We start from the raw sequence: 6,126 nt of genomic DNA, 5'->3' as shown, positions 1-6,126 counted from the left end.
GGAGTCAAGGTCAGACTACGCTGCATAACACTGCTCTTCATTCTTTGCTGGTAATGGGCATAGATATAAATATACCTAGATGCCCCATCGCCCATTCTTCAATACAGCGCCGATGCGTCTGCATGGCCGCCATCTTCGAACGGTCCAGCGTGTAATAGTGGCGCTTGTTTTAGAGTGAATTCAGACTATGAAAATGAATGTAACTTTGCCATTTGTTGTCCGACGTTGTTAAACTTAAGCTTAAAGAAGAGAAAAATTAAGATTGTACATAATCGGATGTTCATAATAAAGAATATATTATAGCCGTATTGCTAGTGTTTAGAATACCAAATAGCTCTACAGAGCTATTCTGTCATAAAAGAATAACTGAAGAATTATGTTCTGCACTTGACTATGTGTATATTCTATGTTTTCCTATCTTTAAAACTTTAAACCATTGGGGCCTAGCTGGTTGCTGATAAAAACTGATTTCCACACATGTTGAGCTTACCTTATAAACTCTCACAACTATATAAGAAACTGGCTTGTCATTCAGTGTAGAGTCACCTATGCACAGAAGAGGAAAGAAAGACATGAGGAAGGAAGCAAAAATGGAAGGAGGGCTTACAAGTCACAGGTTATAAAAAATATACATATTAAGTTGTTGCACTGTCACAATGCACAAAGGAAAAAAAAAATTCCACATGAAGAGAAAATACAATACAAAAAGAGAAAAAAAATACACATTTAATTACACATCAATAGAAAAGGCAATGCATAAGGCAAAAAAAACACACACACACACACACATAGAATTACACATCAAAAGAAAATACAATGCATAAGGCAAAATAATTACACACAGGATTACACATCAATAGAAAATACAATGCATAAGGCAAAATAATTACACACAGGATTACACATCAATAGAAAATACAATGTATAAGGCAAAATAATTACACACAGAATTACACATGCATAAAAAATACAGTGCATAAGGCAAAAAAATTACACACACAATTACACATGCATAGAAAATACAATGCATAAGGCAAAATAATTACACACACAATTACACATCAAGAGAAAATACATTGCATAAGGCAAAAAAATTACACAGAACTACACATACATAGAAAATACGATGCATAAGGCAAAAAAAATAAACATAACTACACGTGCATAGAAAATACAATGCTGTTTCCCAAAGTTTTATCAGTGCAGGATCTCTAGGAAACCTACTGTATTTAGATAAAAGGGTAAGAAAAATTTGCATTAAGTATAACTGCATACATTTTCTACAGTTGGTTTTTGTAGTATAAGTATTACTCTATTAGAATCTACTTCATGGGGGTAAATTTTTACAAATTGCCAATACACCCCCAAGGTTGTGCAGTATATTTTTCTGGACTTAATCTAATGTAACCTAACCTAACCTGCTGCAGCGGAATGCTTTCCTTGAGTTAGGTATCACACTGTGCGTTTATGGTGGTAATATCCCTGAACCACATATTGGCAACTTGTAAAATAATACCTTCATGGGGATAAATGAAACAGAATCATTGTGCTTGTCCTTGATTACATATTATAATATTAATACGGACACTGTGACAGTTGCACAACAATACATTTTGACAATATATCCGGTCATTTCTTGGAATGGACAGCCTACAAACTCGACTTTCAAATGCTTATGCAGCTTTTTTTCCCCCCAGTTTTCCATGATTATGCAGACGAAAATCAAGAAAGCAAATAATTTTGCATCAGGTTTAACATTGAAAAATAATAATTTCACCTGCCACTGGCCCTGGTACAGCAGACACATGGACATCACTGACATCGTCATCCAAGATGCACTGCAAGCTGACGTCAAATTATTACACAAAAACTAGTCTTTAAATGAACTTACTTGTGGAAAGTTATTCCCTGTTGTCTTGTTTCTATATTTCGACGGTTTTTACAGTGTTGCGGCATTTCTAGGTATACAGTGGTCAACTTTGACCAATGTCTGGTTCACAGCATCGCCTGCCTCGGCCGCTCCAAGATGGCGGCCGCGTAGGCGAGTAGTGTCATGCGGCATCTAGGTATATATCCATGGTAATGGGGAACTTTCAGCGTGTCGTCTGCTACCAAATTCGGTCCTACGGCAGCTCTTTGTCAGTTACCATGCGTGTAATATTTGTGGATTATTTTTACTCCCTTGTCGAACTGTGAGATATAGTAATGGCATATATCACTGAAAATAGTAAAATAATACTTAGAAAACACATAACCAATATGAATGACCTTTTTATTTTGTGCAATTTCATGAGTTACAATGGTAGACTTGCCTCTTAAATGTTAGTACATCACAAATTCTTTTGGCTTCATGATTACTTACAGACATGCTTCCTTCTGCCTAGCTTGGCCTGTTGTCTGTGCACCTTCTCCCTCCACGTTGAAGGTTTGACTCACTGCAGCACTTTTCTAATGATCCACATTCCTGACACCACTGTTATGTCTCCGTCCCACACTGCCACAGGTGACGAGAGCAGTAGCTTACTCATCGACGGGACCACTTGGAGACCTGGGGATATTTTCATTTGAAAGAGGAAGAGTTGGCGAGTCTTATGTATAATTATTATTTTTTCTCTAGCTGTTATAGTTTGACAGATAGATATTACGGTTTGAATTTTTTTTTTTTTCCAAAATCACGGAAATCTCCCGCAGGAAGGAGTGGGCGACGTCGGAAAACCCCCGGCGTGTGGTGGTTAAAATTGGAGAAGTCGAAATAGGCTTGATACAAGGAAATATTCATTTACGCAGCGAGTGGTGAATTATGGAACTCCCTCTAAGTATAGTCCATGCACCCTCTGCCCAAACTCTTCAGCCCTACCTGGATAATTATTGGAAATATCAGCCTGTGAAGTGCGACAGTAAGACTAAGTGTAATGCTAGGTGTTTTAGGGTCGGCTTCCCATCCCTCTAACGCCTAGTGTGCAGCTGGGTTCTCTTTCTAGACCAGAGCTTAGACGAATAAGAAAGAGGCAGGACACAAAAACTCAAGGCAACAACCTTACATGTGTATTGCTAAATTCTACAGTGAAACGGGCAAATATCACAAATACAGGTATACTGGACAATTATAATTCTAAGGCCTAGATATGGGGTGTTGGTATCGCGCAGAATACTACTCAGGACAAGATCGGGTAAGGTGTAGCACCTAGGGCAGAGAGGTTATGCACTGTTCTTGTAGGAAAGTCTAGGTTCTGTGTACTGGTGGAGGTGGTGGCACTATTTCACTGCGGGTAGGCTAACGGGTTCGTTGGTCGGGTCGTTAATGATTACTTTTGCACTGGGGCCTCCGTATGATCTTAGTGTGAGGCGGTGTCACCATCTGGTAGCGTGTTCACTGAGATAGACCCGTATTTCACTGCCTTGCCGTGTTCACTGTTTCACTGTTACCTTGCTTATTCCACTACTCTTTTATATTATTACTGATTCTTTTCTCACTGACTTCCCCTATTCCGTTAACTCACTGCTCTGCCCTTATTTCACTGTCACGGACACCGTGCTTTCCCTATCACTCACTTTCGGGTCTGGGCGTAGTGGCGGTCAGGTACAAGGGCAGCGGAAGTGACTCAGCCTCACTACTGCTGGGGCTGACTTCTGCCAGGGGCCTCTATATTCAGGAGGGCTTGGGGCGGGAGTCTGGCTCTCAGGGCTGGGGCCGAATAGCTTCCTGAACTTCTTGCTCAGGTGCCTGACGGAAGACGAAGATCTCCGGTGCTGGGATGCAGGGAGGTCCTGCCTGGGGATCCTGGGGGCGGTCTGGAGGTCCCAAGGGCTGTGGTCCCCAGGGGTCAGGGATGCCATCAGGAGGGGGCTGCTGCATCGGCCTACGTCGGGGTCTGTCAGCCGAGTCCTCTCAGGAACCGGCTGCAGGGAGAAGAGCCCAGTGATAGTCACGAGGCCTCTCAGTGCTCCTCCAGGCTGAGGGCTCCCTCTGGGTCATAGGTTGGTGGGCAGAAGTCAGCACCTGATGGAGGAGCGGCTACCGGCCATCTACTATAGGGCATGGCTACTAGCCGTGGTCTTGGGAAGGGAGCCACTACAGGCCGACTCAGGGGCACCTTCAGAACGGCTACCAGCCATCTCCTGATGAAGGCAGGAGCGGCTACCGGCCGTCTCCTTGTTACCTCCTGAGCGGCTGCAGGCCGTCTTTCGTAGGAGGGTCGAGCGGCTACAGGCCGTCTCTTGAGGGGCACCTTCAGAGTGGCTACTGGCCATCTCCTGACGAAGGCGGGAGTGGCTACTGGCCGTCTCCTTGTTACCTCTGGAGCAGCTGCAGGCCATCTCCTGTAGAGGGTCTAGCAGCTACCTGCCGTCTCGTTCAGGGCACCTTCAGAGTGGCTACCAGCTGTCTTCTTGTTACCTCCAGAGTGGCTGCAGGCCGTCTCCCGTAGAGGGTCGAGTGGCTACCAGCCGTCTCGTTAGGGGCACCTTCAGAGCAGCTTCTGGCCATCTTCTGATGAAGGCGGGAGTGTTCTGGTGCCAAAATTGTTTCCCATGACTAGTTGTAGTTTCACACTATTGCTACATATTACATTTGAAGTTGTTTATTCATAATTAACAATATACAACAAAGTGTGAATGATAAACAAACAAACGCCATTTCACTGTAAAGTGTGGCTTGGGATGGGATGCGCAATCAGACGTCTTCTTTTAATCAAAACCTAGAGTAAAGGGAAGGCGATAGAGAAATATGAATTGTATCTATGTTTAAGTCTTGGGGGAAATATTTACCTTGTTATACTGTAATGTAATCAATACTATTTTATTGAGGTGTATAATGTACATGGTATAGTTATGATGCTTCTATTCATGTATAAATCCCAGTTGTCTGTGGAGGTTTAGCACTTCAGATTTAGCTGACTCGGCGCCACACCCAGAGGGGATGGCGGCTGGCTAGAGCAGAACGCACGTATCATTCAAACGAGAGGGACGTATAACTCTGAGCTCTCTCAGTGTCGCAGTTGTATCTTTCTGTGGCCAATAAAGAGAGATTTAATCTGTTCAGTTTCAGTTCACCTGCAGATGCTACCACTAAATTCCTTCAACAGGATCCTACACCGATTCCCACCATCTCCAGTGTGTGAGAAGACGTTTTGGTGGACCGTGTCAGCTGGAAGTGACTTCGACCAGGAGCAACGTTAACCTTGCTTGGAACTGTGAGGCCATGACTCAGCTGATATTATATATTGGTGATCAGCTGTGGGGTTCCAAGCTGATATATTAGTGACTAGTTGAGGAACCCACACAGCCGAAACATATTTTGGGTTGCAGTGGAGGGATTCCTGCCTGCTGTTACAGGAGCGGATACCGGCCGCCTCCTTGTTACCTCCAGAGCGGCTGCAGGCCGTCTCCTCTAGGAGGGTTGAGTGGCTACTGGCCGTCTCAGGGGTGCTGACTGGAGCTAGAGTAACAGCTCCACCCCGTGGTTGTCGATGGTCGGCTCGCCAGGAAGGTAGTCTCGTATTCCTGCTATGGTGGCGGCGGGCGAGCTCCGTGTTATGCTGGTGTTTTTAAGGCGACTTCTCGTCCTAAAAACACTAGCGACTGAAGTGGGGTCCTCTTTCTAGCCCGGAAGTAAAGCACCAACAAAGGAACAGGACATAAAAACCAGGCAGTACACCTTAACACATCTATTACCTTAATTCTAACCGTTACAATACAACACAGAGTGATATTTGAGATACAGGGGAACAGGGACACAGAGTTAACATTCAGCACCACAAAATATAGTTACACTCAGTACACACTACAATGCTCATACAGGAATATCTTGAACTATATATGTTATTGTCTATGTGTCACTTTTAGGCAGGATATACACTGAACCGATCACAAAGGGGATAAACAAGATTGGGAGTCTGTAGGGGAAATATTACTATAAATAAAATAGGGTGTAGATGGCGACACTTGACACAGTCACCTGGTTACGGCGACACTCACACTCAGGGTTTTGACCGACCCGCGCACCCTAGCCTTATGCGTTCACAGAAAGTTCTTTTATTGGGGAGACTTGGATAATTACTCTAAGGTTCATTCTCTGTCCTGCCGACACTGAGTTCTTTTGGACTATTGGTAACTGCACTGTTCTTC

The sequence above is a fragment of the Coenobita brevimanus genome, chromosome 96 (assembly GCF_032717465.1).
Source record: "Coenobita brevimanus isolate Jiangsu-jjx chromosome 96, ASM3271746v2, whole genome shotgun sequence".
NCBI lineage: Eukaryota > Metazoa > Arthropoda > Malacostraca > Decapoda > Coenobitidae > Coenobita > Coenobita brevimanus.
Note: the sequence above shows the minus strand (reverse complement) of the source record.